This window comes from Telopea speciosissima, chromosome 1 (assembly GCF_018873765.1).
Source record: "Telopea speciosissima isolate NSW1024214 ecotype Mountain lineage chromosome 1, Tspe_v1, whole genome shotgun sequence".
Lineage (NCBI taxonomy): Eukaryota > Viridiplantae > Streptophyta > Magnoliopsida > Proteales > Proteaceae > Telopea > Telopea speciosissima.
In genome coordinates, this window is record NC_057916.1 from 81,124,030 (window position 1) to 81,145,062 (window position 21,033).

The 21,033-nt window shown below is 39.4% G+C and overlaps 1 protein-coding gene and 1 pseudogene across 1 annotated transcript in view; both read left to right on the plus strand.

Moving 5' to 3' along the window:
• LOC122666802 (ABC transporter C family member 10-like) overlaps nt 1–21,033 on the plus strand; it is a 108,306-nt gene that overhangs the window by 38,269 nt on the left and 49,004 nt on the right.
• LOC122655540 lies at nt 5,859–20,480 on the plus strand (annotated as a pseudogene).

A 21,033-nucleotide genomic window follows, 5' to 3' on the forward strand; every position in this document is an offset into this window, starting at 1 on the left:
TAAAAATAAGGGGTGTTTGTGACATTTTGACCAAGTATGATAAATTTCTGAAATATTGAATACTTTTAGGGGGTGTCCGTGAGATTTTCCCTTTTTTTATTGATAGGTTTCTATTCTAGCCTACTACTCCCCACAGAGAATGGAAGATGAGAAGCTAAGACGTCCAGGTAGGGTGGGGGGTATTTTACATTCTCTTGCAAAACAATCATAAGTTTAATTTCATTTCTGTAATACATATATATCAGTAGCAAATGCCTCTTGACAAACCAAAGAATTATTCCACTGAAGTAAATCATAATTTTCTTTTTCCAAGTTTTAAACTTCAGAATTGGAAATAGGATCCGTTACCATTCATTGGTTTCGATTCCAATAGGCTCGGAATCATCTTGGCATCTGAGAAATTGGTCAGAATCAGTGGAATTAATACCATTCAATTATTGAGAATCAGATTTAATTGGAATTGGAGTTTGGAATTGATCAATTCAAATCAAATCGGTAATCTCCTATTCAGATTTCCCATCGCATCGTGCATGCTATGGGAGGGGGAGAAACTCAACAACATCTGGAGCAACCATAGAGGTAGAAACAGATATTTATTAGCATAAGAAGTAATTGATGGGAATCCCATGAAAGTCCTCAAGCAGACACAAAATCTGGCTGTTCTCATGATAGTAATAAGCTACATCCAAACAAGATCTGTTCCATCCTCTAAACATCCTTTTGTTCCTTCCTTTCTAAATAATCCAAATAAATGTCATTCATTGGTTACAAGACTTATGTTGATTATGTATTGATCAGATAAGAAGACAAAGGGTTTTCACTCTCCAAATTAAAGCTCTGCAACACTTATTTTCTGTCTCAGGGGGGAGGGGGATGGGGAGGGAGTCTGTAATATATGATTAGTCCATTGGCATGAGAAAATTTTGAATTTAATCTTATAGTGATACACTGATACCTACATTATTGCATGTAAAAGTTCTTTCAAGCTAATTGAGATATGTTTCAGGTTATCTGGGTCGTCTTACAAGTTTAGTTCCATATTGTATTATTAAATGCTGCTTCATCAACTGCCTTTGTAAACATCTACGAAATAGAGAGGAAACTTATCTTTCTTTTGGTTTGGGATCTCATCAAGATTCTTTGGAAGGATCCAAACAATTGGCACCATTCAAGTCCTTTGACAATGCAGGTAGGCCCCCCCTGCTGGCAACAAGAGCATTCTATCTGCATTCTGTGTCAAACATAAATCAATGAAGCTGTAGTACATCTACAATGCCTTGTGATATTGAAAGGAATAATATTCTACCGTGGAATACTGTCTGTCGGCTTTGCTTTCAACTAATCAATTGGTGGTTTCAACTATCTCTCTATGAACATGATTAGCGGAGCATTTCATGAGTAGGCTAGTCTGAAGATCACAAAAACCAGATGATCCTCTACTTTACCCATAGTGATCTTGGTGGAATAAGCAAACAGCATATGAGGAAGTTCAGAATCTCGGTAGTTCAGGATTTTCCAACATAAGCAGCTTCTGGGCAGGTATTATAGATTGAATTAACCTAATACATGGGATTTTCCCCCTTTCTCTGTTCATTTGGTTTCTGTTTATATTTATGATTCATGTATGGCTGGTAGTTGTGATGAATTGAAGTGATACTCAAGTAGCCATAATTTTATGTTGACTTTTAAAAGAGTGGCAATTCGAACAGTTGTTTCTAACACTTTCTCTTTGAATGAGATCTCAATTCCAGCTACAGTTTCAATAACTACAAGAAATATGATTTTTGGTGACGGTAACATTTCCGTCTAAATATAATGGCGACGGTAGCTTTAACCGCTGCTATTCCGTCTTTTTTTTTTTTTTTTTTAAATTATAATTTGTATCATAGCATAAAAATTCACCTGTAATAATTACATCCATATATAATATTCATTCATTTCATCGCTGCAGATCAGCATGTCTGATAAATTCATCGCCGCATATATAAATTCTTCACCTTATTTGACAACAAGTTCTCTTAACAGTTAAAAATAACAATAAAAGCAAAAGAAATATTCACTGATACTTACAGCAATAGAAAAAAACCATTCCCCTGATTCCTTTGTAGATAGGAAATGAAATGAACAAGCTTTAAATCATCAAATTATGTCAAGTCAAGACTCAAGACTATAGATATTCAGAATGAAGTAACGAAAGATAACAAGTAATACGCAATTAATTAGAAAAAACAAAGTGATTAAAGAGTGAACTTTTCACTAATCTACCACTTGAAAGCAACAAGCTTCAAGATTTTTGTGCCATAAATTGTTCCTGACAACAAACTAACAAGAAAGCCCAGACCGCCCAGACCAGAATAACCAGGAAGGGGTCATCAATTCGAGCCCTTCACCTAGTGTGGAAACTCTAGAAAAGAAGTTCATTCGTGAGAAGGTTAACAAACTTGAGCAATCTCTTACGAATGTCAAATAAGTAGATGAGCAAATGTTAGATGTAGAAGAGATGTGTTTCTTCCCTAATGTTCGTCTTTCTTTTTAATTCAAATAAAAAAAAGATGTGAATTGATTGTAGGAGTCGCCACCTAGATTATTAGGGTCTATGACTCATATTGTAAATTTACTCTCTTGCAAATTGATAGTAGTCGGTCCATTGATTTGGGTACGGGTCTTATTACATGAGGACTTCGCCTGATGCTGCCACATGTTGCCGATACATATATAAATATACAATATACTGCCAAATACTATCAAATCTGCCCAGATGCCTCATTAACGATGCCAAACGCTATCCGCATTGAAATTGAATTGTTTGCACTGCGAAGTCAATGTCATTGCCAAAGCTACCACAACCCCTGTACATAATCCGAACATCTCCAGACAGGTTGCCAACAGTGACAACTCAAGATTCAATTGCCCAACAAATGGCATACAGTTTTGTCTATAATTAGGGTTAAAGAATATAATAATAAATTAGAGATTAGTTATAGAGCAAAAAATAGTTTAGTCGAAGCACCTACAGGAGTTTGTAAGTTGTTAAACCACACACATAAAATTTGATCAGATCAGGAAACTCTTTGAAAGATTGTCATGTATCTGTTGGTATTTTTGTTTCCTTAAGACTTTGAAATTCATCACAAAATATAAGAGCGTAATACTCTGGGTGGATTGGAGTTGATTGGAATTTCCGATTAATTAGATTATCGAATACATCTCATTCATTGATGGATGGCGAAGATTTCATGATTCTAATCTGACAATTACTTAAAAAGTGGCTGAACTAACAGACCCATTGACCGTGATTTGAGGGAAGTTCGGTCCATTATTTTTTATTGATAGGTTCCTATTCTAGCCTATTCGAAGAAGGATGGAAGATGAGAACCTGAGACCTCTAGGTAGGGGAATCGTTATCGTCTGCGGTTCCCTGACCCACCCCACCTCTTGTGAAAGGCACTAGGGAATCGCACCGGTCAAAGAACTGCAGACAATAAAAATTTCTAGGTAGCGTGGGTATTTTACATTCTCTTGCAAAACAAGCATAGCTTTAATATCATGTTTGTAATACATATCAGTAGCCCATGCCTCTTGACAAACCAAATAATTATCCCCATGAACCAAATCATAATTTTCTTTTTAAAGTTTTAAACTTCAAAATTGGAAATAGGACCCGTTACCATTGGTTTCGATTCTAATAGGTTCGGAATCATCTTGGCATCTGAGAAATTGGTCAGAATTAGTGGAATACAATTCAATTATTGAGAATCAGACTTAATTGGAATTGGGAGTTTGGGACTGATCAATTTAAATCAAATTATTCATCCAAGAAAAAATTTAAATCAGAAAGGTATTCTACTATTCAGATTTTCCATGGCAAAAGGTTTTGAGTGACTGGTAGCAACGCTACTGTCATTTTTCTTAAGCGTGACATTAAACTCAACGGTTGAATCTCAACCGTTTGTTTTTTTTTTTTTTAACGAAATCCCATCCGTTAAATTTGTTGACTGTATCATTTATTAGAAACCGGGTATAACCTCCTACAGCCGATTATGAAAAATTGGATTTTACCTCCTACTGCCGGTTATGACTTACTACCTTGCTATTACCGGTTATGAGTTATGAGCTTCTGATGAATTTGACTTCCAAAAATACCCCTCGACGAAGAAACTCTAAAAAAACACCCTAAATCGAACTGTTGACGTCTTCACTGCCGTTCCCCCATTTGCTTGATTTCTCACTGGCGTCGGCGGAGATGGAGTGATCACAGTAGCATGTCTTATTTGTTTTCTTAGTTTTCAGCATCTATATTCACCAGTTATCATGAATCTAAGCAGAGCACTACATGTATTGTTTTATTTCTTGTTGCTTTTCTCTCTTATAATAAGTTAGGGAAAAAGTTCTTTGTCCGGGAGTGTGGCCTACGCCAACACTCCCATGAGTCTATCTCTCTCCTCCTCATATGAAAAGACACCTCTACCCCCTTGTTTTAAGGAGGAGAGAGATAGACTGTTACGTGCAGGTTTAGTAGTTAGTGCATGTAATGGGCGAGTGCTTGGTCAGCAGGTGGTGTAAGTAGTGGTAGACGTGAGTTAAGTCCTTATTTGGTTGAGTTTCATTATTGCATGTGAAGTTGTTATCACATGTGGTTGTTAGTCATGGGTAGTGCTATCAGCATGTGTAGGGGAATGTGGGTTCAATTTATGTACGTGGGTGAGTGTTGGTAGGGAGGTGTATCACAATATAGCCTATTTATTCCATTAAAGTTAATGAAAGGAGGAGATTTGCAACCAACAAACATCTCTCTGAGATTGAGGCAAGGTTTCCTCAATTAAGCCTACGTTATCTTCCCTGGTTCCTATTTCCATCTTTAGACGCAGCCATCTTCTCTCCAAAATAGGTAAGCGGCGACGTACGTGCCTGACTTGGTATCAAAGCCGGAACATGGACGAGCGTATGGAGAAGGCGGAGGACGAGGTGAGCTCACTCCATGAAGGTCAAAGGAAGTTACTCGGCGACCAACAACAGATCCTTACACGTTGGGAGAATTTTTGAGAAATTCTCTACTTCTCAAGGTTCTACTCACCACGATCTGGCTCCACTTCCAAGGTACCCGTCCCTCCTTACGAAGGGCTACCACCGCACCTCCACCGATCATCCAACGGACTACCACCTTCAGACACTTTGGCGCCAAAATTGGTCAAGTTAGATTTCCCACGTTACAATGGGGATGAAGACACGGCGCTGGATGTGTAGGGCGGGAGCGATTCTTTGCGTTCCACCGAACGCCGGAGGAGGAACGAGTGGCACCGGCTTCCTTTCACTTAGAAGGGAACGCACAACTGTGGTTCCAAGTCTTTAAGCAAGACGAAGAAATGTTGACATGGCCGAATTTTTGCGACGGACTTCATTCTCGGTTTGGACCTACCCGTTCCAAGATTTCTTTGGGGAACTTGCAAAACTACAACATCGGGTCGGTGCAGGATTACCAATCCAGGTTTGAGAGATTACTCTCCAAGGTGGGACGACTTCCACCTCACCAACAAGTGAGTTTTTTCATTTGTGGATTGAAGGAGCACATTCGGGTAGACGTCTTAGCAGGGCGACCCACCACCTTATCTGCAGACCATTGGTGCAGCTCGACTCTATGAGTCTAGAAACAATGCACAATGAAGGGGTCCTTTACAATATGAAGCAAAGAGATCCAACCCGGCTATCAAAGAGCAAACAGGTAACCCTCCTTTACCTATTAAGAGATTGACATCGGTGAAATACAAGATCGCAGGGCTAAAGGGCTATGCTACAACGCAACGAGAGATTCATGCCCGGCCATAGATGCAAGAAACTCTTCTTAATTGAAGGGTTACGTGATGGAGAGGATACTGGCAGTACTGGATGAGCCAGATGGCGAGGTGCGAACTTCTGAGATATCCTTGAATGCTATCGGTGGAGCCAATGCACCAGAAACGATGCGTGTTACAGGGAGTGTAAATCAATTCTCTGTCTCTATTTTGATCGACTCAGCAGTACACATAATTTTATGAGTGAGAAGATAGCAAGAAAGGTGGGACTCTACCCAACCGAGTCCAACAAAATGGAAGTAATGGTGGCTTCAGGTGAGAAGATTTCGAGTTCGGGAAGATGCGCCGGCGTGGAGGTGATCCTGCAAGGAGTCCCTATCGTGGCTGATTTTTATCTTCTCTCTCTAGGTGGTTACGAGATCGTGCTAGGTGCTCATTGGTTGCGCACGTTGGGCCCTATTTTGTGGGATTTTTCTCAACTTACAATGCAATTCCATGTGGATAACAAGGAAGTCACTTTGCAAGGTCAAACGGGTAGGGAAGACAAAATCATCCCTGATCCTAACCGTGAGATAAGGAAGAAGCAACATGGAGTCTTGTTGCAACTAAACTCCCCTAATTGGAGCTGTGTCAGCCCCAACAAATGAGATCAAGTCCAACCGCCTTCAAGGACTCCTACATCAATTCAAAGAGATTTTCGAGGAACCGAAGGAGTTGCCGCCATGTAGGACACACGACCACCGAATTCCGTTGAAGGCTGAAAGTGTTCGGTGTGCGCAAAATCGTATCGATACCCCTACTATCAAAAAGGGAAATTGAGCGGTTGGTGTCGAGATGCTCAAAACCGGAGTCATCGGGCCGAGCAACGATCCGTACTCGTCCCGGTGATCTTGGTGAAGAAGAACGACGGCACGTGGAGGATGTGTGTCGATTATCGAGCTCTTAATAAAATTACCATTAAAGACAAGTTCCCGATTCCATTAATCGACGAACTCTTAGATGAATTGGAAGGGCACGGTATTTCTCGAAGCTCGATTTGCGATCGGGTACCACCGGATCGGGGTTGTTCCGAAGATATGGACAAAACGGCATTTCGCACTCACCATGGCCATTACGAATTTTTGGTGATGCCGTTTGGTCGACCAATGCGCCATCAACCTTCCAATCCCTCGATGAACCAGGTATTCGGCTGATTAAGGAAATTCATTTTAGTTTTCTTTGACGATATTACGGTCTTTAGTAAAACTTGGGAGGAACACTTGGCACACTTGGAGACGGCGTTGAAAATCCTCAAAGACCATCACTTGTACGTCAAGCAATCAAAGTGCCAATTCGGCGCGAAAGGTGCATTACTTAGGCCACGTCATCTCGAAGAAGGAGTGGTCTGTTGATGGTGATAAGATCATGGCGATGATGGAGTGGCCCAAGCCCGGTTCGGTGAAGGCTCGAGAGGGTTCCTCGGTTTAACGGCTATTACCGTAAATTCATTAAAAATTATGGGAAAATAGCTCGGCCCCTCACCAACTTACTCAAGAAGGACCGGTTTCAATGGGACCTTACGGTGACGAGGCATTTCAGTCTCTTAAGGAAGCTATGACGCAGGCACCAGTGCTCGAACTCCCGATTTTTCAAAAAAATTTTTAATTGAGTGTGATGCAAGCGGTTGGGGCGTGGGAGCGAGTTTTGATGCGAGGATCGGCCAATAGCTTATTTGAAGGCATTACAAGGCAAAAATCTATTGTTATCGACATATGAAAAAGAGATTTTAGCCTTGGTTTTAGCCCGTGCAAAGGTGGCATTCCTATTTAGTAGGGCAACCGTTTGTGGTGTGAATCGACCACAAAAGTCTCCAATATTTATGGAGTCAAAAAATAACCACCCCTGCTTAGAAAAGTGGTTATACAAATTGATGAATTATGATTTCAGGTTGAGTACAAAAGGGAAGAGAAAATATAGTCGCGGATGCGTTTCACGAAGAGATGAGGTGGAGAAAAAAGAGGAGATGGGTGGCTACAAAATAGCAGCACTCTCATCACCTTTAGCAAGTTGGTTGGACTCCATCAAAGAAGAAGTCAATAACCATGAGGATTCTTTGGAATTAAAGAAACGGATTTTGGAAGGAGAAGGCGTGGGCCCTTGGCAAGTTAAAGATGGTATTATCTACTTTAAATACCGAATTTTCTTGCCTAAGGACTCTCCTTAATTGATGATATCATAGGAGAATTTCATGGCGGGACCCACGAAGGATATCACAAGACGTTCAGGAGGATAAGGTCCACATTTTATTGGCAAGGAATGAGGAAATCGATCCAAGAAAAAATTGCCCAATGTGACACGTGTCAACGGCATAAGGTTGAGCGGCTAACTCCCTCGGGTTGCTTCAACCACTTCCTATCCCGAACGTGTGTGGGAGGACATCTCAATGGACTTCGTGGAAGGACTACCGAATTGCAAGGGGCGCACAACTATCTGGTAGTTGTGGATCGGTTATCTAAATATGCGCATTTCCTACCCATCTCCCATCCCTACACGGCACAGCAGTGATAGCCCAAATATTTTTGATAATATCGCAAGCGCACGGTCTACCCCAAACTATTGTGTGTGACCGAGATCCCACGTTCACTAGCCATGCGGACCGAATTATTCAAGCTACGGAGTCGATTCAATTTCACCTCAGCATATCACCCTCAAACCGACTGACCGAGAGCGAAGTTGTCAACCGAACGTTGGAAATGTATCTCCGTTGCTTCACAGGATCCAATCCGAAAGAATGGGGTAAGTGGGTAGCCTGGGCCGAGCATCTTGTTATAACACCCGTTGGCATTCCTCCATTAAAACCACCCCTTTCGAAGTTGTTTATGGCCGTCCGCCACCCACTCTCTTGACCTATGTTTCGGAGCAGCAAAAGTAGAAGCGGTCGAGGGAGCTATTGGCACGGGATCTCAAACTCAAGGAGTTAAGGGAAACTCTAGCGGGCGCAGAATCGAATGAAGGTGATATACGATCGTACCCATCGTGATCGGGAATTTAATGTGGGAGATTGGGTTTATCTGTGTTTCTGACCTTATCGGAGGTTTCCTTAGCTCTCCGACGGGTAAAGAAGTTATCACCTCGGTATTACGGGCCATTCGAAGTTACACAACGAATCGGAAAGGTCGCATACAAGTTGGCATTACCGGAGGGCTCGAAAATTCACCCTGTCTTCCATGTGTCCCTACTCAAGCCAAAAATTGGAAAGAACCAGCCGAGGAGATCTGCCGTTGATTCGAGAAGACGATGGGAATCTTCACCACAACCGCAAGCCATATTGGACCATCGCACCTTCAAGCGTCGACAACGATTTTGGTCCATTGGCGGGATTGTCACCGCGGATGCAACATGGGAGGATCGTGAACATCTCCAACTTCAGTTTCAACCTTGGGTCTTGAGGACAAGACCGTAATTTAAGAGGAGGGGAGTTGTTACGTGCAGGTTTAGTAGTTAGTGCATGTAATGGGCGAGTGCTTGGTCAGCAGGTGGTGTAAGTAGTGGTAGACGTGAGTTAAGTCCTTATTTGGTTGAGTTTCATTATTGCATGTGAAGTTGTTATCACATGTGGTTGTTAGTCATGGGTAGTGCTATCAGCATGTGTAGGGGAATGTGGGTTCAATTTATGTACGTGGGTGAGTGTTGGTAGGGAGGTGTATCACAATATAGCCTATTTATTCCATTAAAGTTAATGAAAGGAGGAGATTTGCAACCAACAAACATCTCTCTGAGATTGAGGCAAGGTTTCCTCAATTAAGCCTACGTTATCTTCCCTGGTTCCTATTTCCATCTTTAGACGCAGCCATCTTCTCTCCAAAATAGGTAAGCAGCGCACGTACGTGCCATAGACACATGGGAGTGTGCTGGCGTAGGCCACACTCCTGTACAGAAAACTGCTTCCCAATAAGTTGTCATGAATCCAGCCATAAATGCATTGCTTTACTTTTCGGTGTGGCGGGTGACCTCCTCCTCCACTTTAGATTCAAAGTGATATTACAAAGTAATTGTCATCCTGATTTTTGTTGATGGGTCCCTTTTTTGTGTGTCCATCAACTGGGATGTGCATTCTGTAGGTGTTGAATGAGTTAGATTCATTGCTCTGGTTAGGGTTCCTTCACTTGATGAGGAGAATGCAAATTCCACAAAAAGGGTTTTGAATATAGAATTATAAAAAGCATTGATGAGAAAACTATTGTTTTTCTCTACTTATCCCACTTCAACAGTCGAGCTGGGGTTGTAATTATTCTTATCCCTTGTTTCGTTTGGTGAAGGGAGTCATTCGCTTCAGCTGACTATTGTTTACTTAGTCAAAATGTTTCGCGTTCTGAAGTATGCAATATGAAAATCTATAATCAATATTGATGTCATTAAGGAGAACGTCACTTAATTGTTGTTTTAGGAACCATATCTCGTCACTTATGTTTTGGAAAGCATTGTTGTTAGACAATGCAAAGCTTTCTTGGATGTTTTTCCTCTCTCTCAATGTTTGGGTGATGTGGGAGCATTTTCTTGGACCCAGGCCGAACTTGTTTGAGAGCTTAAAGAAAAAGTTTATAGGACTGTCATTAGACCAGCTATGATGTATGGTGCGGATTGCTGGGTTATGACGAAGTGTCATATTAATAAACTTGGCGTTGCAGAGATGAGGATGTTGAGATGGATGTGTAAGAAAACTAGGAATGACCATATTAGAGTTGGGTTGAGAGTAGTTCCGATACATGATAAACTTAAAGTCATTGGATGGATGATGTCACGAATGTACCCCTCTCCAAACGTCTAATTCACCCTAGTGCATGATGATAATGGTTCCTACCTAACTAGAAAGATCAAAACTACAACTCTTATCTAATGGTTTCACACTTTCCTTAGATGGTTATTCACAATGGGTAGCTCTTGTGTTTGATGTTTGAAGGATGGGAAAGAAGAATAATTTTGTTGGTCGCACAAGTTTGAAATGAAGAGTATAGAAACAAAAATAGAAGAAGATTTTTCTTTCACTAAATCTTCTCATACAATCATGCAAGGAAAATTTAAAAGAAAGAAGAATAGATTTTGAGTGTTCAACAATCGGTATGAGTTTGCCTTTAATCGTGAAACTGTTAAGCCACCACATTTGATTCTTGGATTATTGGAGTTTAATATGATAGAATTCATTGTTAGCAGTCCAATCAATGCATATATAAAATTCCATCGCTTGGGATGAAGAGAGAAACCCAAAGTGGCAAAAAATTTTCTCCATCGAAAAGTAAGATGAATTGACGGAAATTGTAAATGCATGTACTCGACAATATGTATAACGAGTATTGCGACAGATATGACATGCTCGAGAAAATGTCCATATGAAGACTAGGAGGATGACACTAGAGTAGAGTAGGCGCTCATTGTCAAAGTGTTCGAGGTTTGATGTCTTGTATTCTATGGATTGTATAAGTGGGTTGATTCTAAAGGACCGTGAAGAGGTTACATTGGTATTTCGGTAAATTTCTTGTATAGGATTTTGCTATATATTTGTAGCGAGGGATATTTTTTTATAATGCAATCTGAGAGGTGTAAGGACGAGCTGTTGTAAGCTTGTTCTCTATTGATAGTGACACAGATCTAATTTTACAATGGATGTAGGCAATCTTGCCAAATGCCCCCTAATCACTTGTATAAATGATGTATATGATGACTTCGATCAGTAAGATCAGCCTCAGGGTTGGTTGTCTAGTTTAACTCAATTAAGGGGTCATGTTTGAAAGATAGGGACTTGTATGAAAGAGGTCTTAGGGGTTCTAATGGTTGTTCTGTTTGGTGGTCTATAGATTTGATTTTTCACCTTTGGTTTTTTCACTTTCATCCAGGAGTACTACTCGCGTGTGGAACTTAAAAGCATGCATGCTATGGTTATGGTGGTGATTCTCTTACAACTCCAATCTTAAAGTTTATTGTGGAAACAGCAAGAAGGAGATCAATGGAAGCATTGCCAACTGCATCAGCTTGTGATGAACAACCAACACAAGTATGTGAGCTGGGTTGGGATACATGCTACTGAAGCTAGCTACAAACAAACTTGTCACATGGGCAAACCTCTATTCCCATTTATGAGATTTTCTTATCTAGGATCAATTGGTCAAGTAAATCACTTCCCCCTCATTTGAGGAAAGAATTTTATTGGAATGGAAATAAATCAATACATCCTCTTAAAATTGTCAAAATTCTAGCCTATTATAGTGGAAAACTTGGATCTTTCTCTTTTGTCTTTTTATGGTTGTGTGATCGGCTTCAAACGGTGGTGTTCATCTGATCACACAATCTTTTCCGGTCCCCGGACAAAGTTTCAGTAGCATGTAGGTGTCGAAATTGATACCGATATAGATCTGAAGGAATTCCTCTTTTACCGTGGCTTGAGTAAAATCCAATCTTTCAACTAAAACTTGGACCGGTTTTCTTTTGTAGGGTTTTAGAAATCGATATTGGATTGGCGACCGTGATTGATACCGATACCTAATCGATATAGATCAGTTGATGTGATACAGATTTGTGTTTTTTTATTAAAAAACAAATGCCGTTTTGATTCAATATCGGACCGATGCAGACAATCTATATCGGTATCAATTTCGCCAATGAAAAAAACTGGTACAGATACCGTGAACTAAATCCATGTTCTCGCTAATTCGCTTGCCTGTCATTGTTGTAAATTCTTACCATTGATTCTTATCCAAAAAAAAATAAAAATTCTTACCATTGATTAATGGATCATATTTCCCTCCACCCTGAGTGAGACGAAGAGAAAACATCTTAAAAATGACATCTCAACTTCAAATTGGAAGGGGTAAAGGTTGGAATTAATTCAACATTATGTGGGACCCAAATTCCACATAGAGCAATATTGGATTATTATTCTCTCCAATTCCTAAAGTGTGGTAGTATAATAATGTTAGGTGGAGATGTTGACACTTGGTAGCTGCTATATCCAACGGTTTGATCTCATTGATATGGACCGTTGGATGCAGTTGCTATTAGGTGTTGACATCTCCACCTAGTACTTCCGCACTGTCACACTTTAAAGAATTGAAGAGGATAATTTTTCAGCAATATTAAGAAAGTCAATTGATCGGTTTAGAATGTTTCGGTTTGGTTTGAATTGGTTTCGATGAGGGAATGGTGAAATCAAAACCAAACCAATAAGAAAAATTCGATATCAGCTTGGTTTGATTTTAGGTTTACATCAGTTTTCTTGTATTGGTTTGTTATCGAGTCGGTTTTAGTTTCGATCCGATTTGGGTTTGATTTATCATACACATTTATATAAAATTATTTTTAAAAAAAATGATTTTTAATAGGTTACAGGAAATTGATTTAGTTTTGATTTAACACCCCTATCAAGCATGCAAAGAGTTCAAAAACTGTTAGGTGGGAAGAAGAGTTTTCAGCACTGAAAAAGACGAAAGAAGAACAGAGATATTAATGATGGACTCGTGCTGTGGTGGCATTGTAGGTCGTAGACTAGTCGTACCAGGAAAAGAACCTCACCTTACCACGTCGGACCTTTCCTCTGTAACCTGTCAAGGCCTGGCCACCTCTCCTCTTTTCTCCCGTTGGGTCCCTTAAAGGCCTGTAACCTTATCATGCCGCACCTTTCCTTTGTAACCTGTCAGGGCCTGGCCACCTCTCCTCTCCCGTTGGTTCCCTTAAAGGCCTGTTACCTGTCAAGACCGTACCTCTCCTCTGTAATCTCTGAAGGCCTAGGGAGCAAAGATGGTCCAAAAGCATCACCTTGTTTACTTGGTTAGTGCGACTGCATATGATATTTAGCATAGTGCCCAGCAGGTGTTCGGTGAGGCATCCAACGGTTGGGTTGCTGTGCACACACGGGGATATTTGTCTTCGTGGGGCCTGGGGGCATATCCCTACATGCGCACAACAACCCAGCCGTTAGATGCTTCACTGGATATTCATTGGGCGATGTGCTTGGGACGAGTCGAATACCTCCAACTCTCACATTTTCCAAGTTTTGTCCATCTTTACTTAGAAACGTGACACGTGAAAATGAACGATCTAACGATTCTTACCATCTTCGTCTACCCAAGTTGACCTACTTTTCTACAACCCAATTTCAAAAATACCCAAACCTGAGAGATTTCTTGCAAATCTTGGCACAGCTACACTATTATTCCGAATCTTCCATTTTCACACTCCTCTGCTACTCCGAATCATAAGGCTCTCAAACGTTTACCTACTCACCGTTCTTGTGTTGTTGAGAGTAGGGGTGTAAATTTAGCCTTGACAGTCCGAATCCACCCTGAGCTTGAACCGGGCCTGGATTAAGATTTATAACCCTAAGGGCGGGTTAGGGTTGAAAAACACTGACCCTGGGTCAGGATTAGGTCGAGCCCAATTAGATGTCTTAAGCTAAGTCCAACCCGACCTTGTAATTCACTTATATATAAATAATCTAGGGTCACATTGTTATTGATTGTATGTGTTGGTTAAGTTCTTACCCCCCCCCCCCCCCAAAAAAAAATGTTGGTTAAATAGTCAAATAGCTTTCAGATTTTTTGTATCATGAGAATATTTCTTGGCTAAAATACGAATTGCACTTTTCCTATTTATGTTGAACACATTGTGGGTTAGCGTACAACACCTACTTTGCCCTTTTGTGTCCTCATGGTCAGGGTCAATTAAGGTCAATCCAATCCAACCCTGAGGGCGGGTGGTTCAATTTTTCAGGCCTTGAGTCAGGATCGGATTGGGCCTAGGCCCCTAGGCCCAGTGAAGGGGACGTAAGGTTGGATTGGGGTTTTAAAAAACTCGACCCAACCCAACCCTGTTACAACCCTAACATAGAAGATTTTTTTTTGGGAAAAAGATCTCTGTTCGGGAGTGTGGCCTACGCCAGCACTCCCATGAGTCTATCTCTTTCCTCCCCATTTGAAAAGATACCTTTGCCCCCTTGTTTTAAGGAGGAGAGAGATAGACACATGGGAGTGTTGGCATAGGCCACACTCCCGGATAGAGAACTGCTTCCCTTTTTTTTTCTTTCTTTTTTCTGAAAATTTTGATAGGTCACTCGTGCCAAACAGAGATCGGATAACTCAAATATGAAGGTTCAAAGTTAAACCAATATAAATAATTTAAATAAAATCTTTTGTGCATGAGTATGGAGAGCTAATAATGCATAGAATCAGAGGACGATAGAAATGTACCGGATCTGCCATTATGAGAACCATCAGATGGGCATTTAGACTCGTGGTGCTAGATAGAGCATCGGATCAAGTCTAATGGAGGAGTCTGATCGTGTCAGATACTAAAAGAAAAGAAAATCAAATCAATAGGATTGAGGAGATTGCAAAGTGCATCTAAACGCACGCTACACACTGAGATGGACAGCTGATGAACTTAAAAAAGTCACCTCACAGTGTAGCAGGCGACGTATCAATCCATCAATGGTTCGTACACTGCGAAAAAGGCTGAGCCTTCAGGAATCCATGCAACGCAATCTACGAGACTCTTTATGAGTTCTATATCCGTATCATAGAAATGAAAATCTCATTTCTCACCAACAATCCCTTTTCAAAAATATTTATAAATACGCGTGCAGTATTTTATCGTTTTCCTTTCAATTTTAAGCAAAAAACGGGAATCTCGTTTTCTCTTCTGCCCTTCTCAAAAGTATTTCATGACATTAAAGCCTAAACTTTTGAGACAACTGACGTGACCCTACTGTCTTGAAAAACTTGTCTCAACTCTTCAAGACTTCATTACCAAAAAAAAAAAAAAAAAAACTCTTCAACAACACTCTGGTTCTGTCAACGAAAGCTCACCGTTTTTTAAACCCATATAATTGATTCCATTGTTTTGAAATCAATTTAAGAAGACAAGAACTCAACGAATTTGGAACTCCTGAAGGTCCTGCCTGCCTTGTGGATCCACTCGCCGCTCTCGGTAATGCAATATAATGGAGTTTGTGTTTGTCTTTGTTTTTACTCTCTCTCTCTCTCTCTCTCTCTCTCTCTCTATTGCCTTTGCTCTGCTTGCCTTTACTGGGGCTTTTATTTTGTGTGCTAGCGTATTATGCGTTTAGACACTTATTAGTTATTGTTTTAGTCTTAGATCGATCTCATATTGCTTTAGTCTCGAATCTCTATTATTATTGTTCAATGTATTCCTGGATCTGCTTAGTTTGTTCTTATTTAATTAGTCTGATCAGAACTATCTTCTCATGTATTCATTAGACATGTTTTTCTTTTCTTCTTCGATACATGAGAAGGTAGTCTCAGATCTATATATCTTTCTCAAACCCTAGTATTGCCTTGATGTGCGTGCTACCAAGTAAGCTTCCCTTTAGCCTGATCGTAGAAGATTCTACCACGGAGCAATCTTTTGGTTCTTGACTCTGTAGTGCAGGGTTTACAAAAGACGAGCCTGGATCTCCTACCCACTTGGGGACGGTGGGGGCAGATCTGAACCCTCCATGGGCCGTGGGACCCACGCCTCATGGAGGGTTAGGATCTGTCCCCTCCGCTCCCCCCAGTGGGTAGGTGATCCCAACTCAAAAAAGACATGCTACAAGGGATGCTCCCTTTGGCCCTTGGTTCCGTACTAGAGTGACAACGCTTTCTCATTTTTCTTTAAATTTTTAAAAAAGTATAAATCTTGAAACCCTAAAACCATATTTCTCTAATTCACTCTTTTCTCTCTCTCTCTCTAGACTACAAGTATGCTTTTGTTTATTTCTATTTGAAGGTTTTTTTTTTTTTTTCTTCCATCTCTGTTTCAAATGTAGGGCATTGATGGATTACGATTTGTAATGAAGCTAATCGGATTCAATAGTCTGCTTTTGTATGTTTTCTTATAGTTTTGATGCTCCCATAAGTCTCCACTTCTTTCTCTCAAATATGCAGCTTTTTTTCCACCCTAACCAACCATATAACATTCATTATTCACGGTGAAGGGAGTAGTCACTCGAACACAAGTGGTCTCATCCTTAAAATTAAAGTATGAATAAAATGGTTATCAAACAACCATCGGAAAAAAAGGGGTGGGCGGGGGGGGGAGGCTATCTTCCTCAACTGACAGACAAGCACAATTTCATAAGAGAAATTAGACCTTCTTTCAGTAAGGCTGGGTTTGGTTGCTTGCTCGGGGGATTCAAAAAGAAATGACAAAATTTCCCGCACTACTTGTTTTGTTGGATGAAGAAAATCAAGAACAGAGATATGACACAAATCAGCATTTTTGTTTCTTTGTCCATGAATTTTAGTTAGTCATTTTCTATCTTGACAGAGTGGGAGAAATGAAATTAGGTATGACCCATTTTTTCCTAAGTTTCTTTTCGTTGTGATTTCCCCCTATTATGGGTGAGACACAGAACTAGAACTAGGGATTAATTTTGTAAAAAAAAAAAAAAAAGAGAGTTACTTTTTACCCTAATTTTCCCTCTAGTAATGCAACCAAATAATCACATCTCTAGATTTTCTTTCAATTTTTCTATCCCCACATCATGAGGGAAAGCAACCAAACAATATAAACCTTATAATTGAATGCTAGTCTGAATTACTAAATCTTTTCTGAATGCTAGAATTCTTAATGTTGTCAGCTTCCACGAACCAATAAAAATATGATATTAAACATCCTCATATTTGCAAGATATCGATTTTGAACATCCTCATATGTTTTAAATACTAAAGGAGCTCTTTATTACTGCATAATTCTGCTTTATTTCAGAAGTTTGACTTTTTGAGTCTCTAAAATGATACATTTGGCGTGATACTTTAGAGCCTCTAAAATGATTCCTTAGCTCTCAATAAGGGTTTACATTTGGCATTTCTCGTTTTTTCTTGTTCTGTTTTGTACCCGAATCTATGCATTTATGGGTTTGTCTAATCTTGTACTTTTATTTTTTCACATAGTTGATGACAATGGTAGGACAATCATGGAGTATTTCTCATGCTTTGATTACCATGATAGGAAATTTTCATTGAAGGAGTTCAAATGATAATTTTTGAAGAGGCATGAAAATATATTTTTCACAGGCGGTAATATCGAAGATACCCACTTATATCATATCGTGACACCTATAAGTGTCGAAATATTGTTAGGGACTGTACGTATGTTTCATTTACATAGCAATATAAATATTCCAATTGATTGCTATGCAGATGGAACCTATAGTCTGTAACAATATTATGACATTTAGATGTGCTACGATATAACAGGTTAACTTCGACTTTCCCTACTGTGAACAGTACATTTTCACGTCTCTTTGAATCTATCATTTTGAACTCCATGAATGAAAATTTCTTGTCATTGCAACATGCAAAATCATCAAGATGACAAGGATGGTCCAAGGTAAATTGTAATGTTTATTTCAATATTTAAATTTTTATAGGGAAAAGCCTTGGTACGCTAGTGATATACCGTTTGTTAGCATCTTATGTATACGGTATATTGGTAACATACCCATCCCTCTCCCATTTTATTCTCTTTTTTTTGGTTATTATTTAAGGTAGACAAAGATCAACGGTGCTCGAGGACCAACGTTATATCCACAACAATCTTAATCGACTTTCAGCCATATTCCCTGGCTTGGCGCAATGTCCTTTGATCAGTCATTTTGAAAATAAGCTGCAAGTGTTTTAACCTATAACCTATTTAATTTTTATTTGTAAATTAATGAATAATATTTGTAATTTTTTGTTTTCTTCGATAGGTTCTCATCATTTACAGGTAGGGTTTAAATTATTTTTTGATTATTTTATTCTTTTCTTCATTGAATTTCCTTTTCTTATTTTTCTAATAAATACCATATATCTTATGTATTTATTTGAATATTAAGAAGCCATGCTTGCAAGACTTGTTATCCTGCTTGGTAGGCTTATAAATCACTTCCTAGGCAAGTGGGAAAACTCTTTATGCGCGTGTACTATTTGAAACACTGATTAACTACTGGTTCATGCATATTGGACACTTTCATTACAATTCTCTTGATTGCAGGATTTGTTGAAATGGTGCTATCTTATGGTCTTCCATTGAGCATGTCCCTCATTATCTTTGTTCAAAACCAGTGTTTGCTAGCAGATTACATCATTTCTGTTGAAAGACTAAACCAGTACATGCATATACCCAGTGAAGCCCCTGAAATCATAGAAGAGTTCCATGATTTGAAGGTAACTTATTTGTAAGAATGTGTCTCTGCATGAGTGTGATGTAAGCATAATAATTCATGAAAAAATGATACATTAAAGAATTGTTGTCAAGCAGATCAGATATAGGATTGATACTCCACTTGTTCTTGACGGGATCAGACATAAGATTGGTATTATGGGTCGCACTGGTAGTGAGAAAACTACTTTGATCAGTTCTCTGTTTCACTATGTGGATCCAGCAGAGGGAAAGATCATCATAGACAATTTTAACATCTCCATGATAGGGCTTCATGATCTGAGGTCACTTATTGGGATCATACCTCAAGATCCTACACTTTTCAATGGGATCTTAAGATACAATTTGGATCCTTTATCACAATAAGGAAATATGGGAGGTATGATAACTATTAATGTATTATGGTTTCTTTAAAGTTATTTTAACTTGTGAAACTACCAAGAACAACATCCTTAATTTTCGTTGAACGCGGTTCCAGGAACTCTATTACAGTGACTTAAAACATAAAATTGCATATATCATTACTTTTCCCTATCACTAAACTGCAGGAGCTGTGTTTCCAATATTGAAGTAGTCAAAACTCTAAAATTTGGTATTGATTGTGCTGAAACATGTAAGACCACTTAATGTAATGGCTCTCAAATTGACTTACTTGTTTATCCTATATGGCTAAGGGATATCTACCTGTTTGTGGGAGATAGATTAGAAGGAAAATTGATTCAAAGAGGGACAGCAATTGTCTAGTTTAAAGGTCTTTATGTCTTTGTGTAAAAGCACATAATAGCTTTGGAAACTTGTTCCATGTTGGGCACAGTTAGTAGATATTTGAAAAATGGATTTCGCATCTTCATCTGTAGCAGTTTCTGTTTGACTTGCTATTGCTAACTGCTTCCATGTCCATGCATTTTGAAACGTCCTTGGAAAATGCCAGATTCATGAGGCTGTACAAGAGAAAGAAAAGGGTCTAGATGCTTTAGGCAAGTTACTTGTATGGACTCCCTTATCTTTCTTTCTTTATGATTTATCAGCTATGAATCATTTTAAAAACCTAACTTTATAGTAATTGAAGATGGATCAAATTGGAGCATGGGACAGCGGCGGTTATTCTTTTTGGGGCTGTGATCTTCTACGAAGCTTCTGCATCAATAGACAATGCAACAGACACAATACTCCAGAAGACCATAAGGACTGAATTTGCAGATTGCAGAGTTATTACAGTGGCCCATAGAATGCCTACTGTAATGGACTACACAGAGGTATTCGCCATGAGTGATGGTAAGTCTCACCTTCAGCCTAATGCAGTAACCACAAAAGAAGAGTACCTGCCACATAAAAGGAATGCTGTTGAAAAGTTTAATAGATAACTTGCTACCTTATCAGAGAAGGAATACTGTTTTTATTTCTATTTTCTTTATTTTTCAGGAAAAGCTGTCGAGTATGATGAACCAACGACGTTGATGAGGAGAGAGGGATCATTGTTTGGCCAACTTGTTCTGGAATAATGGTCACATTTCCACTCAGCTAATCAACTTGCATCTAAAAATGAAAAACAGTCTAACAAGAAATGTTTAAGCTGGAAGGCCCATAGGATGTGAATGCAGGGAACAGTCTAACAAGATTATAAATGCATTTTTCTATTTCCTGTGCTGCAAAGAATTTCACTCAATCCTAAATGGTAGTATCTATTACACATCTATGTGCTTTGCCTTTGACTTCAGTTCTAGTTTTCCCAAGCCCCAACTCATTCATTTATAATCTTTAATCTTTGGAGTTGTTTGACCTTTACTCTTGTTCCAATGGACCTTGAAAGAGGAAGGAATGAGAAGGGGGCAGGCTCCAAATGGCTCAGTGAGGCCACTCAATTTTCTCAAGAACCCATGAACACAGACCTGAACCCGGGTGTCTCTGCTCAGTGCTTACTAACTACATTTCCTCACTGTTGCCTCATGGTGGTGCTTCCTTATTAGAATTCTAGTAATGTACAGGGGAGGATCTATATGAGCTGAACCCATGATATCAACAATTTGAGTTTTATTTTGGGTTCTGAACACCATTTCTCATTCTATTTTAT